At 44.8% G+C, this 23,419-nt stretch overlaps 1 protein-coding gene across 1 annotated transcript in view; it reads right to left on the bottom strand.

Moving 5' to 3' along the window:
- Nucleotides 1–23,419, bottom strand: part of LOC126204399 (histone-lysine N-methyltransferase SETDB1-like) — a 334,147-nt gene that overhangs the window by 308,219 nt on the left and 2,509 nt on the right. The window lies entirely within an intron of this gene.

The following is a 23,419-nucleotide window of genomic DNA, read 5'->3' as shown; positions in this document are numbered from 1 at the left end:
CTTGTACAGCCCTCTCGCAGTGTCCGGAGCAAGTATGGTGGGTCTGACACACCGGTGTCAATGTGTTCTTTTTTCCATTTCCAGGAGTGTATGTTTTTTATGTTATACTTTCTGACATTATCCACACCCACAAGAATCATCTCAATTTTGGGTCTCTGGAACGAAAACTGAATCTAATATAATCTCAAGAATATGAGTAACATATTTACAATGTTACTCAGAGGGGTCAATACACACACATTGTAATCAGAAACATACTGTGATGAAACCAACTTCTGTTAACTATGAAGTGAAAACAAATATGGAAGACTAAAAATCATTCAATTAGAAAGCGAGATGATGGACTGATAAGCATGCAGTGCTCTAAGTGCCGTGGCAGCAAACCAAGGATGTGTTACCTAAAGTATCTGTACGAGTTTCACCCCCATGACATTTATAAACAACGTAGTTTCGAGATTAACATACCCTGCAGTAAAGAAAAAGTTTGGCTCCAGTTCAGTCAGAGGCTAATGTTGCTGTTTTGTATTGAATGTCACGTTTGCCTGATGCCTTGTGAACTGAACTATCATGAAATTCAGTAGACAGCTCTTGCCATTTTCCCCGATAGGTGTGTGACATCAAAACGATGTCACATTTGCCTCAAATGAGAACTTAAAAATTACCTGTCACTGGATTCTGCATTTCTGCTGCTCAACTCTATGTGGGTTGCGTGCAAATTCTCACAGCTAAAGCTACATGAAGGGCTGGAAGAAGCAGGAGGAGGACATCACACGTGAAAAGGCAGTTTCTTGCAACTCAGTGGCCGTTCAGCCCCCTATTCAAGAGGAGGCGCTGGGTCATGCTGCCACGACGATAACATATGTGACACACTGCATACTGTCACAGATGACACATTGGCAGCCCTCTCTGCCATGATCTTGGCTTTGACGGAGGAGCTGCGGGAAGAAGATGATTTTCGTTCCCATCACTCCTTTCCCCGTGGGGTGAAAGGCAGGGGCAGTGTGAAAGGCAACACAGACGCCCCACTGGGTCCTGCAAATATGCGGGAGGCCAAGGTGGTGACCATGGAATTAGAAATGCCTGATTATCCTCCCCAAGGGGAGGTCAACCAGCACCAGACACAAGAAGAAGATGAAGATGCCTCCTGCAGAAGCCCCCACAGAAAGAGAATGTGACAGTGGAGGATGCTCGTTTGACACTCCCACGCGAGCAGAGCACACAAATCGTCCTCAAGAAGATCACTGAGTCACTTCACAACGGTACCTATCTCCACCCTGATGATCCCTATCCCATTACCCTTCCTGATTTTCCTAAACCTTCTATGCTTCACAAGCCATTCAATTTCGGTGGCTCCCAAGAAATCCTTTAGGGTCTCATCACCAATAAAAGAAACTGAGGCTAATCAATTCACATTACATTTTTGCCCCAGATGACTGGTGGCACATACTCAGTATCGCTCTAGACTTCATAGGTGAGAGGAAGATACTCAGTCACCACTAGCTTCATTGCAAACATGTATTATTCTGTTTCAGTTAATGCCAGGACAATTCTTCAAGTCAGACACCATCTACATCAACCACATATGAACAGGAGGATAGGCAATTATTTGCATAAACTACTACTTAGTCGGACCAAGTTAAGATCCGTCATTTCTACATCTACATCTACATTTATACTCCACAAGCCACCCAACAGTGTGTGGCGGAGGGCACTTTACGTGCCACTGTCATTACCTCCCTTTTCTGTTCCAGTCACGTATGGTTCGCGGGAAGAACGACTGCCGGAAAGCCTCCGTGCGCACTCGAATCTCTCTAATTTTACATTCATGATCTCCACGGGAGGTATAAGTACGGGGAAGCAATGTATTCGATACCTCATCCAGAAACGCACCCTCTCGAAACCTGGACAGCAAGCTACACCGCGATGCAGCTCTTGCAGAGTCTGCCACTTGAGTTTGCTAAACATCTCCGTAAAGCTATCACGCTTACCAAATAACCCTGTGACGAAACACAACGTTCTTGTTTGGATCTTCTCTATCTCCTCCGTCAACCCGATCTGGTACGGAACCCACACTGATGAGCAATACTCAAGTATAGGACGAACGAGTGTTTTGTAAGCCACCTCCTTTGTTGATGGACATTTTCTAAAGACTCTCCCAAAAATCATTCCGCACGCATACTCCCAGATATTTTACAGAAGTAACTGCTACCAGTGTTTGGTCCGCTATCATATAATCATACAATAAAGGATCCTTCTTTCTATGTATGTGCAATACATTACATTTGTCTATGTTAAAGGTCAGTTGCCAATCCCTGCACCTAGTGCCTATCCGCTGCAGACCTTTCTGCATTTCGCTACAATTTTCTAATGCTGCAACTTCTCTGTATACTATAGCATCATCCGCAAAAAGCCGCATGGAACTTCCGAAACTATCTACTAGGTCATTTATACATATTGTGAAAAGCAATGGTCCCATAACAGTCCCCTGTGGCACGCCAGAGGTTACTTTAACGTCTGTAGACGTCTCTCCATTGAGAACAACATGCTGTGTTCTGTTTGCTAAAAGCTCTTCAATCCAGCCACACAGCTGGTCTGATATTCCGTAGGCTCTTACTTTGTTTATCAGGCAACAGTGCGGAACTGTATCGAATGCCTTCCGGAAGTCAAGGAAAATAGCATTTACCTGGGAGCCTGTATCTAATATTTTCTGGGTCTCATGAACAAATAAAGCGAGTTGGGTCTCACATGATCGCTGTTTCCGGAATCCATGTTGATTCCTACAGAGTAGATTCTGGGTTCCCAGAAACGACATGGTACGCGAGCAAAAAACATGTTCAAAATTCTACAACAGAATGACCTCAGAGACATAGGTCTATAGTTTTGCGCATCTGCTCGACGACCCTTCTTGAAGACTGGGACTACCTGTGCTAATTTCCAATCATTTGGAACCTTCCATTCCTCAAGAGACTTGCGGTGCACGGCTGTTAGAATGGGGGCAAGTTCCTTCGCGTACTCTGTGTAGAGTCGAATTTGTATCCCGTCAGGTCCAGTGGACTTTCCTCTGTTGAGTGATTCCAGTTGCTTTTCTATTCCTTGGACAGTTATTTCGATGTCAGCCATTTTTTCGTTTGTGCGAGGCTTTAGAGAAGGAACTGCAGTGCGGTCTTCCTCAGTGAAACAGCTATGGAAAAAGGTGTTTAGTATTTCAGCTTTACGCGTGTCATCCTCTGTTTCAATGCCATCATCATCCCGGAGTGTCTGGATATGCTGTTTCGAGCCACTTACTGATTTAACGTAAGACCAGAACTTCCTAGGATTTTCTGTCAAGTCGGTACATAGAATTTTACTTTCGAATTCACTGAACGCTTCACGCATAGCCCACCTTACACTAACTTTGACATCGTTTAGCTTCTGTTTGTCTGAGAGGTTTTACGGCAATGGCTTCCAGATTATTGCATTCTGTCAACCCTGAAAGCTAACAGTGCTGTTGCCAGCTTTCAACTGTGAAGTGCAAAAGATTCAATCGACACTGGTTGAAACTGTAGAACTGATGCACATTCAGCAAGTAATAAATGTAATCTCTTTCTTCTATGGTAGAGTAAAGAAAAAAAAGTAAACAATCCTGTTCTAAACTAAAACATTGACGTGATTTAACGTGAATTCCCAATTCCCGCAAGGACATCCTTTTCCATGCTTCACAACTTGATCCCAACAGTATGTTACCATCTGTTTATTGGCAAAGAAGGTCTTTAAAATTGCTGAGACCTTTAATACATTCACGCTATACTGTCGGATACTTCATCTATGGGTCAAATGCATCAATTGAAAAGCAGAAATACCATTTTCTGCATTAGAGGAGAGGGGGAAGGAAATGAGATATTTCAAGTTCAAAAAGATATAAACCAAAAGAGTTGGAACCCTCTCAAACTATACTGGATGCAACACAGCAAGCATGCAGCCATATAGTTATGAATTCTGGTTGGTTGGTTGGGTTGAGGATTAAAGGGACCAAACTACAAAGGTCATCGGTCCCTTGTTTCATAAACACACAGAGCACAGGGAAACCATCCATAAGCATTCGAAGCAGAAGATAAAAATCCCAGGGGAAGAAAATCCCCAAGGTCAATAATAAAGAAACATGGAAAACGGAGCACAGCAACAAAAACAACATAGAGAAGAAAGGCAGAAGGAATTAAAACTGCACAGCAGAGGACTGTGGCTGGCTGATCACGAAAATAATAGGATGAGCCAGCCACTCTGCAACACGTTAAAACTACCAGCCTAAAAGATTAGGGTGGAGTCGAATTACAACACAAAACGAAGTAAAAGATACAGTACACAATAGGGTCACGCAATAAAATTAGAGGGACCTATAAAAGCCACTTGCTCGAATAAAACTTAAAACACGATCTGCCATAGAGACATCGTCACCCAAAAGAGATGTTAAATCACCCAGGAGATTAAAAGATCGCCTGATGGCGGTTAAAAGAGGACAGTCCAACAATATATGGGCCACCATCATATTTGCACCACAGCGACAATGAGGGGGGTCCTCTCGACGCAGCAGATGACCATGCGTCAGCCAAGAGTGGCCAATGCGGAGCCTACACAGAACAACAGAATCCCTGCGAGAGGCCCGCATGGAGGAACCCCACACAGTCGTTGTCTCCTTGACCTGCCGCAACTTGTTGGGGGCAGACAGAGTGCGCCATTCGTCTGCCCACATCCCAAGGACCCGACGGCATAACACCGATTGGAGATCAGTTGCCGGGAGGCCGATCTCCAACGGCAGTTTGCGGGTGGCTTCTTTAGCTAACTTGTCGGCGTATTCGTTTCCCGCTATCCCAACGTGTCCCGGGGTCCATATGAACACCACTGAACGTCCACGCTGTTCAAGACCATGAACGGACTCCTGGATGGCAACAACAATGGGATGGCGTGGGTAGCACTGGTCAAGAGCCTGTAGACTACTGAGAGAGTCACTGCAAATGACAAAAGACTCGCCAGTGCTGGTACGAATATGCTCAAGGGCACGAAAAATGGCTGTTAGCTCTGCGGTGTAAACACTGCAGCCTTCCGGCAAGGAGCGCTGGTCTACATAGTCCGCATGAGCATAAGCGTACCCCACACGGCCACCAACCATCGAGCCATCGGTATAGAGAACCTCCGAGTCATGGAATGCGCCTAGGAGAGCAAGGAATTGGCGGCGCAAGACCGCAGGAGGAACTGAATCTTTTGGCCATCGGGAAAGTTCCAGCCGAAGCTGCGGCCGACGAAGACACCAAGGTGGTGTATGTGGGTGGACCTGAAAAGCAGATGGAAGAGGCAAAGACTCGAGTTCACTAAGGAGTGACCGAACACGGATCCCAATTGTGAGGCCTGATCGCAGTCGCCGGTGTGGGATATGGACTGCCGCATCGGCGAAAAGGAGACGGCAGTTAGGGTGACGGGGAGAACAACGGACGTGGGCAGCATAGTTGGCTAAGAGTTGTTGACGCCGAATGTGGAGCGGAGGAACCCCAGCCTCAGCAAGTAGGCTATTAACAGGACTGGTGCGGAATGCTCCTGTCGCCTGTCGAACCCCACAGTGGTGAACGGGATCCAGCAGTTGCAACGCCGAGGGCGACGCCGAGCTATACGCCACACTCCCATAATCAAGCCGGGACAGCACAAGGGCTTTGTAGAGCTGCAGCAGCGTGTTACGATCTGCACCCCAAGTTGTGTTGCTGAGGCAGCGGAGGGCATTCAGATGCTGCCAGCACTGACGCTTGAGCTGACGAATATGTGGAAGCCAAGTAAGCCGGGCATCGAACAGCAATCCCAGAAAACAGTAAGTGTCAACAACCCTGAGCATGGCATCCTAAAGATAAAGCTCAGGGTGGGGATGGACAGTTCGACGCCGACAAAAGTGCATAACACAAGTCTTCGCAGGGGAAAACTGAAACCCATGGGCGAGGGCCCACGCCTGCGCCTTGCGGATGGCTCCCTGCAACCGACGTTCTGCAACACCAATGGTGGAGGAGCTGAAAAAGATGCAGAAATCGTCAGCATATAACGTGGGTGAGACAGACGACCCTACTGCTGCTGCAAGGCCATTAATGGCCACAAGGAAAAGGGGCACGCTCAATACAGAGCCCTGAGGAACGCCGTTCTCCTGGATATGAAGTGAATATGGGATGTGCCAATTAAAACGCGGAATGTCCGAACGGATAACAAATTCTGAATAAAAATGGGGAGAGAGCCCCGGAGACCCCACCTGTGCAACGTGGCGAGAATATGGTGCCGCCACGTCGTGTCATATGCTCTGGAGAGATCGAAAAAGACGGAGAAGAGGTGTTGGCGCCTGGAAAAAGCAGTGCGGATTGCAGACTCAAGAAAGACCAAAGTATCGACGGTGGAACGGCCCTGACGGAAGCCGCTCTGGCACGGAGCCAGAAGACCCCGAGACTCGAGCAGCCAACACAGCCGTCGACTCACCATACGTTCCAGTAGCTTGCACAGAATATTTGTCAAGCTGATGGGCCGATAGCTATCCACAGTAAGCGGGTCCTTACCAGGCTTCAGCACCGGAATGATGGCACTTTCTCACCACTGCGACGGAAAGACACCATCACCCCATATGCGGTTGAAGATGGCAAGAACACATCGCTGACAGTCCGGGGACAGGTGTTTGAGCATCTGATTGTGGACGCCATCTGGCCCAGAGGCTGTATCGGGGCACTGTGCCAGGGCGCATTGGAGTTCCCACAAACTAAATGGGGCGTTGTACGCCTCAGGGTGGCGAGAAGCGAAAGAAAGCCGTTTGCCTTCCTCCCGGCGTTTGAGCGCGCGAAACGCAGGCGGGTAATTCCCCGACGCAGAGACCCGAACATAGTGCTGTGCGAAATGCTCGGCGATTGCATCGGCATCGGTGGATATCGCCCCGTTGATGGTAAGCCCTGGGACACCTGTAGAGTACTGCAATCCAAAGATGCGCCAAATCTTCATCCACACCTGGGAGGGCGAAGTACGGGAACCAATGTTGGAAACGTACCTCTCCCAGCACTCCTGTTTCCGCCGTTTGATAAGCCTCCGTACCTGAGCACGGAGACGTTTGAATAAAATGAGGTTCTCCAAAGACGGGTGCCGCTTATGTCGCTGAAGAGCTCGCCGACGTTCTTTAATGGCGTCAGCGACCTCTGGAGACCACCAAGGCACCGACTTTCGCCGGGGGCACCCTAGCGAACGAGGAATGGTACGTTCCGCAGCGGAAACAATCGCTGCAGTCAGTGTCTCAACCGCCACATCAATGGCACCATGGGAGAGAGATTCAACAGTGGCAGCAGAGGAGAACGTGTCCCAGTTTGCCTTGCTAAATTCCCATCTAGGCGAGCGTGCAAGGGAGCGACGCTGTGGTAGTGAAAGGAAGATCGGAAAATGGTCACTACCACACAAGTCCTCGTGGACTATCCAGTGGACCGATGGTACAAGCCCTGGGCTGCACAATGACAGATCTATGGCCGAGAACGTGCCATGCGCCACACTGAAATGTGTGGCGGCGCCAGTGTTTAAGAGGCAGAGGTCGAGTTGGGAGATGAGATTCTCGACATCTCTGCCTCGGCCAGTAATCTTCGATCCACCCCACAGGGGATTGTGGGCGTTAAAATCCCCAAGGAGAAGAAAAGGTGTGGGAAGTTGGGCGACAAGTGCAGCCAATTCGGTCAGGGAGACTGTACCACCTGGAGGGAGATAGATACTGCAGACGGTTATGTCCTGGGTAGTCCTTACGCGGACAGCCACAGCTTCCAATGATGTTTGAAGGGGCACAGGAGCACTATATACAGAGGTAAGGACATACACGCAGGCTCCGCCTGACACACAATTGTAAGTGCTACGGTTGCAGTAATAACCCCTGTATCCACGGAGGACAGGGGTCCGCATTGCCGGGAACCAGGTAGATGGCTAAAATAACCGCCACAATTCCACTGGAGGATTGTACAGAGCGTGTCCTGTAGGGGCATTCAGGCACTGAAAAGGCAAATTACTTTGCAGGGTCACATGCTGCCACCGACTGAGTGACGGACGTCGCTACGGCCATCGTTTCTGAGGAGACGGCAAGATCCAGGTCATCAGGGGACGCAAAGAGCTCGACCTCATCCTCAGAGGCTGAGCTGACAGGAAGCGTTGGTGCGGGAACCACTGGGTCCTTATCCTTCTTGGAGAGCTTCCTCTTGTCTCTCTTGTCTTTGGGAGGAGGGTTGGCATGCTGGGAGGGCTTTCCTGATGCATTATCAGGAACAGAGGAAGAGCGTGAAGCCCTTCGACCAGCAGCTGGTGGCTGCTTCAGCCACTGGCTAGTGTCTTGTGAGACACTGGAGAAGTCCGTGGAAGGGACTCCCCCAAGGGATCCCTTCCGAACAAGTGAGGCCGGAGGAGGCTGTTGCGTCTCCGGCTGAGCAGCCGGAGAGAGCTGTCGCTTCCCCGGCTGAGGAGCCGGAGAGGGCTGTCGCCGCTCCGGCTGAGAGGTGGGGACTGACGTCCCCGGATGCTTGGGGCGCACTGCTCCCAAACTGGGTGCTTTGGGAGCAGTGGAAGAGAGAGTGGCCTGTCCCAGTGGTGGGGCAGACGTTACTGGATTTCTCTGTGGGCCAACGGAGAAGGGAGTCTGTGCAGGAGCTGGTGGCGGCAGTGTGACGGTAGCATAACTCCTCAACAGAGGTGTGGGGTTGAGTCGTTCCAGCTTCTTCTTTGCCTCTTGGTAAGTTAAACGGTCCAAGGTCTTAATTTCTTGGATCTTCCGCTCTCGTTGATAGACTGCACAGTCTGGCGAGCAGGGAGAATGATGCTCCCCACAGTTAACGCAGGTGGGAGGCGGAGCACATGGAGCATTAGGATGGGAAGGTCGTCCACAATCACGACACGTGGGGCTGGCAGTGCATCTGGAGGACATATGTCCGAACTTCCAACACTGGAAGCATCGCATAGGGGGCGGGACATAGGGCTTGACATCGCACCGGTAGATCATGACCTTGACCTTCTCAGGCAAGCAGTCACCCTCAAAGGCCAAGATGAAGGCACCGGTAGCGACCCTATTATCCTTGGGCCCCCTAAAGACACGACGGACAAAGTGCACACCTCGTCGTGCCAGGTTCTCCCGTAGCTCGTCATCAGACTGTAGCAGAAGATCTTTATGAAAAATAATCCCCTGGACCAAATTTAAGGACTTATGGGGAGTGACAGTAACGGGGATGTCACCAAGCTTCTCACAGGCGAGTAATGCCTGGGACTGTGCAGATGAAGCTGCTTGTATCAGAATGGCCCCGCTCCTCATTTTGGAAAGAGACGCCACTTCCCCGAACTTATCTTCGAGATTGTGCACAAAGAAAAGAGGCTTAGTTCCCAAAAACAAATCCCCATCAGTTCTGCTGCATACAAGGTATCGTGGCGAATACGGCTCCTGTCTGTCTGCAGCCCGACGTTCCTACCATGGTGTGGCTAGGGAAGGGAACGATTTCGGGTTATACGTCACAGCATTAAAGTCTGTCTTACCACACTTAGAGACATTGGCGGTCGGGCGACCACCAGATTGAGATTTCACCCGCTTCATTGCGGGGCATCCGCCCCGATGCCACCCACTCCGACCAGGGGCTCTCCCCACGGGCGCCACCCAGCCACAGCAAAGGCCACCTGGCAGGATGGCCGTTGCCCTGAGTCCTGATGCCCCAGAGAGACGAGCATCGACTCCTTGGCTTACGTGGGGAGGTGTCAGTTCAGGCATCGGCAGTACGATCCCTGTGTTGTCAGGGGGCTACAACCTAGAGGGTACATGACGACCCCACCACAACGGGCTGGCTACCGTGCTGGATTTTGGGTGCCATGGGTAGTCCATAGTGATCGTGGGTGCAGATGGTGGCGCACTAAGGGCGTTACGTACACAATCCATCAGGTGGGTATGCACAAAATGACGGATGGAAGGTGCAGTGACGACGCCAAGACGATCAAGAGTGCCAAGGCCGTAGGGCACAGAGGACTGATGGTGCACCACGTAAGGTGTCCTTCCCCAAAAGGCTCGTACTACTGTGGAATTTGGAAAAATGGAGGTCAAACCCTAATGGGGACCATCACATTAAGGCCGAAACGTTTGAGACTCCTTTTAGTCGCCTCTTACGACAGGCAGGAATACCGCGGGCCTATTCTTACCCCAGAACCCGCAGGGGGATATGAATTCTGTAGCCCAGTTGAAATGACTGCACGAAGACCTTTTAAGTTCAGTCCTAGGCTGGTAAAGAGTTGCTTCTAATGATTAACCTAATGCTTGCTTTGGAAGGTTTCCTGTGTTCATCTCATCAAATACTTGTGTTAGGCTAACCTTTACGCAAATGAGCCCCATAAATGTAGCTTTCTGAGCAAATTTTGTTCAACTTTTATTATGTGCTTTCTCTTAACTCAAACAATAAAAAAAAATAAGAGCCATGGTGCCACACATCAATTAATATGATAAGCAATGAAGTTTTGTAAGCAAAAAGTGTTATCAATATCATTCATAAGTGTTTATAAAATTTATGACCTATTTCCCTACTTTGAGAGGTATGCATCCGTGTTATTCTTTACTTGATTTTTGTTGATATCCAACAGACTATCGTCAATCCAATTTGGTTTTCTTTATTTAGATTTTTAATTTTCATTGTCAACCTGACATTATTGGTGTAACAACAAAAATATCTTTTCTGAACATCTCTAGGCTTTTCTTTTTCTAATTTTTTGTTTTCATTGGCTGTGCTTGATTTAATCATGTGGGGATGTAACTGCAGATTGTTTGATCAAAATAGTGATTGCATATTCATATCAACAGAATGAAAAGTTGAACTCAACATACCGTATACTGATGAAATATGCTTACCTTTTGAAAGAAATATATTCTTAATGAATATTAACTGGACAACTATCAAACCAAGGATGTAAGTTACGAAGGAGGGGTTGTGGTCACTTCATGTTAGTTCCAAAGTGAATGATGAAATGCTTTAAGATTTCAAAGTTTGGGATGTGTTTGCTACTAGTGGTGATGCTGAGGAGTTTAGATTAAGAATGTAGTCTGGCAATGGCAAGAAAAGCTTTCTTGAAGAAAAGAACTCTGTTAACATCGAGTACAGATTTAAGTGTCATAAAATCCTTTCTGAAAGTGTTTGTATGGCATGTAGCCATGTATGGAAGTGAAAAACAGATGATAACCAGTTAAGACAAGAAGAGAATAGAAGTTTTTGAAATGTAGAAGAAAGCTGAAGATTAGATGAATAGATCACATAACTAATGATGAGGTAATGAACAGAAATGGGGAGAAGAGAAACTCGTGGTACTACCACACTAAAAGAAGCGATAAGTTGGTAAGACACATTCTGAGGTATCAATGGAACACCAATTTAGTACAGGAGGGAAGCTTAGGGGGTAAAAATCGTAGAGAGAGACCAAGAGATGAATATGGTAAGCAGATTCAGAGGGATATCGGTTGCAGTAGTTACTCGGAGATGAAGAGGCTTGCACAGGACAGAGCAGCATGGGGAGCTGCATCAAACCAGTCTTTGGTCTGAAGACCACAACAACAATATCTATTACATTTTGGGTTTTTTCAAACTATTACTGAATTGATACCTCTGTCTGGTGGGGAAGGATGCGAGTTTAGTTGGTAATTTTTTTTTCACCGTGTCCTTGGTAGGATTTGTTTTACTGAGTCTCTGGGAAACAACCGTTTATCAAACTCTGCAACACAGTTGTATAAAAAATGGCAATATTAGGAAATCTTGCCCCCTCTTAAAAAAATTTCTGCAAATGTTCATGGCAGAAATGACTGATTATTTCTAAATCCATCTTTCATTAATTAAATGTGACCCTCATAATAAATGGTTTACCTCATTACGGCAGTCATTCAGGTTTAACTACGAAAGGAAAATAAAATTTCACAGAATTTAAATGCTGACTCACTTACACTATTCAGGAAGAATTAATGGGTTGAAAAATTTAAATCACACAGTTTTTGTATTTTCCAAACATGGCCACTAGAGGAAAAAAACATACTTAGCAAAAGCAGTTACACAGTTTTCACTGAACACTCAGCCTATTCAACTGAAACCTCCAGAAAGATATAAAAGTGTTTACCGTAGTTAAGTTTATTTCTTTACTCAATGTTAATTTATAAATATTCAAAACAGCATAATGTGAAAGTGTAATTTGTATCAGGTTAAGAAATTAATCAAAGTCAACAGATTACTTCATGTAAGAAATTTTGTTAATATAAAAATTTCAGGCCCAAATTGGTATTGTGTATTGGGTATGGTTCATGGCAGAATTTCAAATTTTCGAAATGCCAAATAAAATATGATAATAAAGAAAAACTATGGAATACTGAGGCTTTGCCATAAAAAAGTAAAAAAAATCACATTACATTTCTGATCATGGCACACCAAGCCCACTTTGACTGTCACATACCTTCTCTGGCCGAACACACTTCTAGATTCTACGGTAGTCTATTCAGTGCAAGTCGCTTCATCTCTGTTAACTACCACTACCTATCCACGAGAACATATTTACTTTATTCAAGCCTTGGTCGGCCCTCTACAGCTTTAACCCCCATACTTCCCTCCATTACCAAACTGACCATTTCTTACTGCCACAGGAGGTGTCCTATCAATGAACTCTTTGTTTTAGGGATGTGTCCTATCAATGAACTCCTGCTTTTAGTAGACTGTGCCAAAACTTTCTTTTTTCCACTAATCAATTCAGTAACTTCCAATTTGTTACTTGACACTCCCCCCCCCCCCCTTAAATTTAAGCATTCTTCTACAGCACCACATTTCCAAAGCTCGTATTCTCTTCTCGTCTGAACTGTCTAATACAAAATTAGAAGCCATAGCTCGGAGTCTCGGTGCCTCGGACTGGGCAAGCGTCTACTCCTTCGCATACGTGGGGAGGTTACAGATCAAACAAAAGCAGTGCAATCCCTTGCACTGTCACGGAGCTGTAACCAGGTCACGACAACTGTCACATGACTGACTGGCTCCCAAACTGGATTTCGGGGTCAATCATAAATTCACTCTAATACTGCATGTAGGGGATCACAGTATACAGTGGATAGACTATGTACCACATACGGCTTCCTTCACCAAACAGCCCACACTTCTGTGGATTGTCTCCTCCCTCATGTTAACAAACAAGGACGTTGGTGTTCTGGGCAGTTCACACACGTGGGGAAGGAAGAAAGAAGAGTTTCATGTCCAGTCAACAATGAGATCATCCCTCCCAGAAATCGCACTGATAGGGGAACAAAAGGCCCCTACATTCAAGAACCCAGTACAAATGGCTCTGAGCACTATGGGACTCAACTGCTGAGGTCATTAGTCCCCTAGAACTTAGAACTAGTTAAACCTAACTAACCTAAGGACATCACAAACATCCATGCCCGAGGCAGGATTCGAACCTGCGACCGTAGCGGTCTCGCGGTTCCAGACTGCAGCGCCTTTAACCGCACGGCCACTTCGGCCGGCAGAACCCAGTACAACTGTAGGGCAGTTTGCAGAGCACATTGCTGAGGCTAAATGGTCATTAGCTATTAATTTTGCCTAGTTTAAGGAGTGGGGCAACGATACCATACCACCATTGCGAAGGGAAAACACCTGGCCAAATACAGTTGAGTAGATGAAGTCTTTGAGTAACATTTGGATTTCACTCATCTAATTATAAACCGAAACCTGGGGTGGGGCTCTACTGTGTGAAGAGTCAAGAACATGAAGCAGTTCCCAGTCAACGACAGGCACGACCGAGTGTGTATAAGAATTTAGTATGTTGTTTGAGACTTTCCAGGGTTGTTCGACAAGACTGAATAGCTGTTGCAATGTCTTTGAGTATGTATGAGAATGCAGTATGTTGTTTGAGACTTTGCAGGGTTGTTCAACAAGTCTGAATAGCTGTTGCAATGTCTTTGATGCACCACGGCACCGGTCGGTGGCAGAGGGTGCCATAGACAGAAAACAGATGTCCCAGTGGCACAGGTGATCGAATAGGAGAACTTGCTTACATCACATCATTAGCAACACAATCTGCCACAAAAGGGACGAAGGAGACAGGAGAGATATACAGTTGCCACTAGGCACTTTGAAGAGCCCAATGTCATAATTGGTCTGTCGGGCAGTGACAAGAAGTGATAGGATGACAGGAAAAGGGCCACTGACACAAAGATCATCGTGGAGCGACCACTGTTGCAAAGCCATGAGACTGTGGGAGACATCGATAAGTCAACAGCCAAAAAGGTGTCATGGTTAGCATTAAAGTGAGTAGAAGTACCATTAAGTTGTACTTCACCACAGGGAGCGGTGCGTATTGGAATCTTAAAAATGAGAAAAGTTGTGGATTGTTGCAGATTAAGGTCGTTATCTCAAGGTCAGTAAGTGTCTTGTCTAGTAATTTGTTATAACTGTTACAAAGTGCATTACTTCTAGGGCAACATGGCTCACAGAACAAGTGGACGTTTGTAGTTTTATTTCTTGATGGTGGCAGTAGTATCCATTGCAGTTCCATTACATCATAATGTTTTGTGTGTTCTGGTTAGGTGTGAAGAGCCACCGCTAACAAACATCACTCATGGGTTTGACGGCGGAGGAGATCTGACACCTCTTCGATCACCTAAGTAGCCTTCTCCAGAGATTTTTTCTTCTTTTTCTTCACAGCTTTTGGCACACGAGGTTCTTGTAAGGGTTGTTTGGTATGCTTTGACATATGTGTGTGAAGCCGACCACTCACGTCTTCACACATTCACTTAGGACTTTGTCTGTCTGTAACATTAGGTCCTGCTGAAAAATTAATCCCTGTACCATGCCAAGCTTCTTATGGGATGTGATGGTAACAGGTACATCAACAAGTTGTTTATAAGAGCACAACACCTGGGACTGGGTAGGATTTGCCACCTTAACTAAGATGGAGTCACATCAAAATTTGCTAAGCGACGAGAGTTTGTCACATACATTTTCAATATTCTCCACAAAAAAGCATTTGTTCAGTAGGGACGACATACCCTTAATCTATACAGGTTTTGTTTTCCTTCCATGGCATAGCCAAGGAGGGAAAGTTCCTACAATCATTAATGATTGGCACTGAATTGCAGTCTGTCTGAAGAGATTACCGAGGCCTTGCAGCCATCGCCCAATAACTTTGGCCATTTCATTATACTGCTATGATGCCGCTTACTCTGAAGGAGGGGCCTTCCCTCATGCACCACCCAGTTAGAGCCCAGGCCACCTGGTGCACTGGCTAGTGCCTAGAGTCCCAATGCCCCAAATGCACAGGCACCTAGTCCCTGGAATGCACAGGGAAGTGACAGTTCGGGCTTCAGTAGTACAAAGCCGGCACAGTCAGCGGGCAACCATCATGTGACCTATGCCACAGGGGCTAGCTACCACTCTGCGTATTGGGTGGTCTTTCCCACATTACCTACACAATCTGTAAAAAATTTTGAAAAGATGGAGGTCAAACTCAGAGATGGAAACCAAACATAAGTGAACCAAAATTTGTGGTGTAAAATAAGGGAAGAAAGTGGGAGAAGACAGAATAAACATCCTATCAGCGAGTTCAGTTGTCGGTGAGGAATCTGTCCTACAGAATAAGTTGGAGAAATGGTACATTAGTGATTAAAATTGCTGGAAGGGAAGGGAAGAAGTACTGTGATGGCTTGGGGCACCATGATCACCAAGCAGATACCCACAGAAGTTGTGAGCCACCTGGGGGAGGGGAGTTCAAGTGCTTTTTGAGCACATCAAACTCTGGCAAACTGTTGCAAATGCTTCAGCACTGTTTCAATAAAACTGCTTAATGTAGGAAGCAAAGTAAAATTGTTTACAGAATACCTTGGGAGAAAGAAATTCCCCAAATGTGGTGCAATGCTGCTGGTTTCAATCTTCTCTGCAATTAAGGGGACAAAAAATAAATAATATCTAAAGCCTTAACCAACCTTCTGTCCATAATTATCAGCAAGCACACAGGAAAAAATTCTAATCATTCAAAGAATCTACTGGCTTTAAAAGTGGATATGGCACAACAGAGCATTTGCATTTTATATGCAAAATTACAGGAACTAGCTGTGTGTATTAAATACTGCTGGAAATTGTAGAGTAAGGATTCAGTTTCAACAAATCCTGTACTAACAGTCCTAGAGAAATTATGTTTTGATTCAAACTATGGGAGTATACTGGAAAAAATACAGCCTACATTAAACCCCACCTAGCACTTCATCCAGGCCTTGAAGGCCACGGGATGTCGTCCAGCCGCCATGTCATCCTCTGCCTTGAGGCACCACGCAAAATGAAGTATGAAAGGGCAATGTGTCAGCACAGAGTTGTCCCATCCATCTTTTTAAGCGATCTTGGCTTTTGAATTATTTCTAAAGTAAATAGTGTTTCCAAAATAAAGCCTCCGATATGTCTGAGAGAGAAAGTTTACCATTTCTGTGTTATTACCAGTTTTGATACAAGAAGTTATGGCCATAAAATATGAAAATCGTTACAAAACTGAGGGTCAATTATTGATCAATGGCAAGATGCATGTTCAGAATTACTGAGAGAGACAGGAAATCAAATACACATATTATGGAATACATTGTGGTGGAAGATTTAATGAAGACTCCAATGAACATGAAATAGATGTAGTCAGGACACGAAGTATCGCATATGTGTAGTAGAGGGTCAATGGAAGTTTTTTAGCCAGGTTCCAAAAGACAGGAAAGATCGAAACAATGAGCAATTGGAAGTTGCAAGAGCAGACAGGTTAAGTACAGCCAAAAAGTCTAGAGGAAGCCTTTATCCAACAGTAGGTGTCATATGGCTGATGATGACATTTCAGTACACCATTAGTTGTTTTTGCAGAGAGAGCAGCCAACACCTATATCCAGCCCAATAAATGGAGAGAGGTGACATCTAGTTCCTGCTCGAAGATTCCATTCCTTGTCCAAAGTTAAATTTCAAATCTTTCGACAGAGTGTGATGAAAGAGATACTTTGATATCACATGCATCACTGTTAATGGTGAACCATAAGTTGTGTGTGGGCATTAACCTCAGCAGCTTTCTTGGTGTTACTCAATTGTCAGTCATCAATACACTTGGTAATTAAATTGCAGGAAGTACAAGGAAAAATACATGATATGGATGAAATAAGGAAATTCCAAAGGCATAGCAACTAATATTGTGATGAGTAATGAAGTTTGAAAGTAATACAACCAAAAATGCATCTTTCACTCTGCTGTGGGCAAACAATCCTCTACACAAGATATTTCTCTGCCAGTAATCTTCCTTCCAGAAGCAGGACAAGTAGTAAATCTGTGAGGATTCCGTCACGAGTATTGTCTGTGTAGTTCGATCAGTAAGAGCACTGCCAGCCCCAATGCAATATCTCACAAAGTTTCAGACATCAAATTGTAATTTATTGCCATTTTATTATGCACATTCTGTTGAAGCAGTTCAAAAAATTAAAAACCTGTGAATATTCAATGACGTTTACTGCTAAGGGATGTGCAGCCAATTGAAAGGCAATGAATTCCTCGTGAACAAAGTAATATTACCTGTTGCTTTTAAATGTGTTTAGAGGAAGAGAATGAACAAATTAAATTATGTTCATGAGCTCAAGTGCCAATGTCTTCTGTGAAGTAAATTAATTTGCTAATATATGTTCTGCATGTGAATTACTATCTTCATTGAAGCTTTCCACAATGCTACTTGTCAACAATTGAATGCACAGTACCCGAATAACTGAATTTTTGTTGAAATATCGAGACACATGTTCCAGTCAATTTGAAATTTTACAGGATAATGCACTGTACAATTTTTTTTAAAACATAAAGAGTTAGTTTTAAAAGAGGTTGGCAACATTATGTGCTAGCAACAAGTTCTGAACTATCCCTTCCTTTTAGACCACAGGCAGCAGATATCCACAAGAACACAAGCAACTTGATACTGTACTCTGCAGTAATTGTGTGAAATTAAAAATTATCTGTCCCACAACAAGTAAATTTGTGTAATTGCCCTTACCATTCCCGGTTTTTAGCTCATATAGTTTTGCACAATTAGCACTATGAGACCAGACAAAAAATCAAGATGAAATCATTTCAGTCATCTAGACCTGATCTCTCACATAACTCAGCAAGTCAAGCAACAGCTACGTAGTGTCTCAATTCAATATTCCACAACAGAAAACAATGAACACTTCAATCTATAGTGCTGTGGTTTTGGGTGTTAAAAACGTCAGCTGTGGGAAAACCATGATGAAGTACTAAATATATTCTGAAAATACCACTATGGCTAACAGCACAGGAAAATACATAAGAATTATTATGAATCGTATGGAGGAAGTAATTCGGAACAGAGAAAATAGAAGATGTGGAACAGAATTAAACTTTAAATGTATTGATACTGTCCTCGGACATGAAATTTTAATACATAAAATGGTCGGTGTGGGCATCCCAAGGATTGAAGTAATGAGGTTCGTATCACTTCTACAAAACAGCACACAAGTTGGGAAACTCAAATCAATTGCTCCATTCATTGAATCAGATTGGCACCTTGAGAGAAAGGACGCTAAAATATGGTATCACCAGGCAGTTTTTCAGTATTTTTCTGTTTTTCACTTATTAAATCCTCAAATACTGAAACTAACATCATACTGTTTAGAGAAGAGACTACCGTACTAATTAGTGACAAAGTAATCTTTGAATGCAACTACACACCAAGCCCCCGTGTGAACAGGACTATAGTCAGTGTTTGATGCAGACAGTTTAGCAATTTAGACATTTTCAGGCAAATAAATCAACATGAAAATCCAAAACTGATTTCACATTGTAATGACATAGAATGACAAGATGTCAATGCAATTATACAAAAACAGCTTACAGCAAAAGTGACAAACATATTGAGAGTGTGCAATTACAAATATTTAAACGGTGTGTAACAAATAAATGTTTAATGTACAAGAAATTTCTGAAAATGTGATGTCATCATTCACTAATTTGGACTATTATCAGTGGTGTCAGTAGTGAAATAGTATTTGGCATTGAAACAACTTACAAAGAGTTGTCTTATGGGGGAGCTGCAACTGTACAAGTCCATTTTGTAAGATGACAGCACCACACAACAGTTACTGACACATGCACGCATGTGCATGCGCGGTAAAATGACGTTTTGGTAAATTCCTAAGGTTTCCCTTTTGTACTTCAAACACAGAATTTTTCTTCCATTACAACACTGGGGCAGAAGATGACCTCAGATGCTCAGTGTGTTTTTCCAATGAATCATTTAGAAGTGTCTATAACTGCTAATCAACACATTTTTAATTTTTTGGGGAAAGCTTGCCCTAGTCATATAACATATTCTTTTAATCCTTACACTTCACACAAGATTAAATTCTGTGCAATGTTCTCTGTTTAAGAGGGTTAATCTCCCATTTCTCTAAGCGTAAATTCCTTTGTCTGTAGTGCAATAGTTGCTCACTCAACAGCCAGCTACGTGGCTCTCTAAAGTGTCAGCATCCATCATGAGGATAGCAAGTCGCATATCTTGGATTGTCTGCTTTTATAGTTCACTTCTTCAGTTAGTCTTCCTAGGATGAATAGGGTGTGTGCACGCTGCGTACGGACTCAGGAGACGCTGGCAGCTGTTCGTGAACAGTTGAACGAGCTGCTGGCTACGGTCAGTCACCTCCATGCTGCTGCCTTGGAGTGTAGTGGTGGCAGAGAATCTGGCACGTCGCATGGGGCATCTCAGGTGTCACTTGTTTGGCAAACAGCCTCTGCTACCGAGGCACCTTCTAGTGCACCCAACACAGTGAATCCACCCTCATAGCAGGGTGAGTGGCAGGTGGTAACAAATTTCGCGTCGCTCAAGGCAGAGGACCAATGTGAAGACTGGCCACCTGGCTTCGTCCATTCACCCTGTGAGAGGACAGGTGGCTGCTCCTTCAACAGGGTCCGAGCAAGCACACAGTGGGAGGGATTCACTGGTTATTAACGTAAGGCACGTTATGGAGCCCCTAATGCAGATCGCGTTCAGGGCTGGAAAAAGAGCCAATATGTCTGCTGGGGAGCCATCCGAAATGTGGAGGCAGCCTTACCTGTGACTGTCAAGCAGGCTCACATCAGCACGAACGATGCCTGTCGCGTGATTTCTGAGGTGATCCTCAGTTCGTACAGGTGGCTAACAGAGGTGGTGAAGGCTGCTGGCCTCACGCGAGGGGTGCAAGTAGAGCCCGCAATTTTCAGCATTATTCCCAGAGCTGATCACGGTCCTTTGGTTTGGAGCTGAGTGGAGGGTCTGCTGATTTCTGTGTGTGTGTTATCATGTGGAGATTTGTAGGACTCACTTTGATAGGTTGGGGGTGCACTATGCAAAGGAAGCGGCTACTCGGGTAGCAGAGTACTTGGGGAGTGCACGAGGGTTTTTCAAGCTAGGTGGTAGTTTGAGGTGCTCTCACGAACACTCGTCAGCCGATGCACAGCAAGGGAAGTCAAACGGCATTCAGAATAAAGAAACTTTGACTATCACAATTTTATAAGTAAACTGTCCAAGTATTTGTAATAAAGTTCCAGAATTTACGGAAATATGGAAGCGTCCGATCCCGCCCGTCTGCTTTGACCCAGGACGTCACAAATATGGCGGAAACGACCATAAACCGCGATTCCAATATGGCGCATATGAAGTCGGTACGTACACATTATGAGGACGAAAATACATCGAAAAAAACACACACACACACACACACTCACTTTCCACAAAAAGCCTAATTACACCAACGGGGCAAGCGCGGGAAATGGGGTGTTTTTGGGTGGGGGAAACTAAATATAAACAAATTTAGACACCCACCCCCACACAAAACGCCGAAAAAAATAGACATCACAAAACTCCCCAAATACCACTAACACAATATCATCTGGAGTCGGACACTTCCCTTGACCTATACAGCTCAACAGCAGCTCCCGATCCCATAAATTAGGACCAAACACTTCCCTTGGCCTATATAGCTCAAAAACATCTCGCGATACCAATATCAACATACACAGCCACACATTGGGATCGAACACTTCCCTTGACCTGCGCACTGTTAATTTTACCCGTCATATCCATTCCTGAACAAAATCAACAACCGATTAATTTTACTAAAATTACCACACGATGTACAGCGAACAACACTAAATTAACCTTCACACAAAATCGTTAACTCACTGAAACGAATTCCACTACAAACACAGCCGCCACTCGAACAATTCAGGATAATGAGCAAAAACGAAAACCCTGAACAAACCACAACACAACGACATCTACAAACACGCCACACTCACAAACCAAACTCCGCGCCGTCATGACGTCACACACAACACCCTTATGTCAAGGGTCAAAGCCGACGCGTGGGATCGGACGCTTCTGTCGATCCGAATTTACTGCCCTCCAGGAAAGGTCTCATGCTCAAATTATTCTTGGGGCTGAGAGCTGGCTGAAATGCTAAGTGGAAAGTTCTGAAACATTTAGCGAGTCATGGAGCATACAACGGAAAGACAAATGGCTCTGAGCACTATGGGACTTAACTTCTGAGGTCATCAGTCCATCGGAAAGACAGATTAGATGCCACAGGAGGGGGAGTTTTCATTGCATTTGACAAAAATATTGTCTGTATTGAGGTTGAAGATGAGTATGACAATGAAGTCGTCTAGTCGCGTATAACTGGTGTAGGTGAAACTAAGTTAATTGTTGGATGTTTTTACCAGCCACCCAATTCCGCTGTGGCAGTTCTAGAGTCATCCAAAGAAAGTCTATCTCAGTTACACAGTGAATTGGCATCAATTACTTCTAGTAAGATGGATGTATAGGGATTATGGACAAAGTTTAAGCAGACTGTGAATCGTGGTCTGGAGAGTTACATGTTGGTAAGTGGATGAAGCAAGGAAAAGACTAAATTCAGCACATGCTGAGGAAGCAGAGGCTATTACACTCGAGGTTCAAAAGGGGACGTACAAATGACAACGCCATAGGTTAGTAGAGGTTTGTGCTTCCTTGAAAAGATCTATGTGCGAAGCATACAACAACTACCACCATCACATCTTAACAAAAGATCTGTCAGAGAATCCGAGAAAATCCTGGTCGTATGTAAAATCACTAAGTGCGTCGGAAATACGGAAGCATCCGATCCCGCCCGTCTGCTTTGACCCATTACGTCACAAATATGGCGGAAACAAAAACAAACACACACACTTTCCACAAGAAGCCTAATGACACTAACGGGACAAGCGCGGGAAATGGGGTGTTTTGGGTGGGAGGCAAACTAAATATAAACAAATTTAGACGCCTTGCGTAGCTACAACGTGTAAGTGAAGACAGCCATGTATGAATACCCACCCACCTCCCCGGGGGTCGTAACCCCTGCAACCCATAGAAGATAAAGCGTTTTTTGTCTTTTTTTAAAAAAAAAAATCTCACGGGACAGAACGAACAGATCAGAAAGATAAATATAATAAACTAAAACAGAAATTGGAGGAAACAGATAATTAAAATAAGTAATAAGTGTTTTTAAATTTAAAAACAAAAATCTCACGAGATAGAACGAACAGATCAGAAAAGTAAATAAAATAAGATAAAACAGAACTGGAGACAGCCACACTCAAACCAAACTCCGCGCCGTCATGATGTCACACACGACAACACCCTTACGTCACGGGTCAAAGCCAACGCATGGGATCGGATGCTTCTGTCGACCCAGTGCGTCTGATGCTTCCATTCTGTCCCTTGTTGACCAGATGAAGATAGCAAAACGAAAGCTAAAGTTTTAAATTTCACATTCAAGAAATCATTCACACAGGAGAACTGTACAAACATACCATCATTTAAGCATAGGACAGACTCCTGTATGGATGACATAAAAAATAAGATGCCTAACATAGAGAAACAACTAAAAGATTTGAAAAAAAAAAATAAACCACCAGGTCTGGTTGGAATCCCAGTTCGATTATACAAAGAGTACTCTACGGCCTTGGCCCCTTACCTTGCTCGCATTTATCGTGAATCTCTTGCCTGGCACAAAGTTCCAAGCAACTGGAAAAAAGTGCAGGTGGCTCAAATATATAAGACAGGTAAAAGAACAGACAGTCTGCAAGATTACAGGCTGCAGAATCCCTGAACATATTCTCAGTTCAAATGCAATAAACTTTCTTGAGGACGAATCAGCTTGGTTTCAGAAGGCATTGCTCATGCGAAACTCAGCTTGCCATTTTCTCAAATGATATACTGAGAACTATGGATGAAGGGCAACAGGCAGATTTCATATTTCTAGATTTCTGCAAAGCATTTGACACACAGCCCCACTGCAGGCTGTACGAGCACACGGAATAAGTTCACAGGTACGCGAGTGGCTTGAAGACAAGAGTACTGT

Source organism: Schistocerca nitens, chromosome 9 (assembly GCF_023898315.1).
Source record: "Schistocerca nitens isolate TAMUIC-IGC-003100 chromosome 9, iqSchNite1.1, whole genome shotgun sequence".
In the NCBI taxonomy this organism is placed as follows: Eukaryota; Metazoa; Arthropoda; class Insecta; order Orthoptera; family Acrididae; genus Schistocerca; species Schistocerca nitens.
This window is presented reverse-complemented; position numbering and strand designations above follow the sequence as displayed.